The sequence below is a fragment of the Cyprinodon variegatus genome, unplaced genomic scaffold (genome assembly GCF_000732505.1).
Source record: "Cyprinodon variegatus isolate N-32 unplaced genomic scaffold, C_variegatus-1.0 Scaffold148, whole genome shotgun sequence".
Classification (NCBI taxonomy): domain Eukaryota; kingdom Metazoa; phylum Chordata; class Actinopteri; order Cyprinodontiformes; family Cyprinodontidae; genus Cyprinodon; species Cyprinodon variegatus.
The window spans coordinates 659858-660455 of record NW_015150601.1 but is presented as its reverse complement, the minus strand read 5'-3'; positions in this window follow the sequence as shown (position 1 = coordinate 660455).

Sequence of the window (598 nt, the reverse complement as noted above, 5' to 3'; positions counted from 1 at the left end):
TTACATGATTAAAATATAGGAAAATAAAACAGAATCAAAGCAAGTAGAAAAAAAAATGCTTTAGGTTTAAATAAATATTTTTAACACAATATGTTATAACAAACACAAATACAATTTCAACCTCCTCGGTTCAATAAAAATATGTGACTACAGCTAAATTTGAAAAAGAAATGCTTTTCAGACATGTGACTAACCTCATCATGCAGGTGCTTTTTTTATATGAACAAGTCTATAGAAAAAGTAAGACAAATGTGAGCGTGCAGATTCTGCAGTGCTCCTCTGTCAGATGCATGCAGGGTTTTGTCTCTCCTCCCATGTGGGTTTCTCATGTGGAATTCATCAGGAGATTCCCGCTGCTTACCACACATCCAAAAGGCCATTCCCCAGTAGAGGTACCTTACATTGCTCAATATATTTTTGTCACAGTAGAAGCTGCTGCAATAAAAAAAAAAGGGTTAACAAAACAAGCAAATAAACAGCTTCTCTTTCAAACCAAGCAGATCCTTCAACACCTTAAAAGTCTGAAATTAGGGGCTGAAGCTACAAACCGGCGGACAATTTGTGCAGAGATGTTTTGGATAAAATTGCCAATGTATTA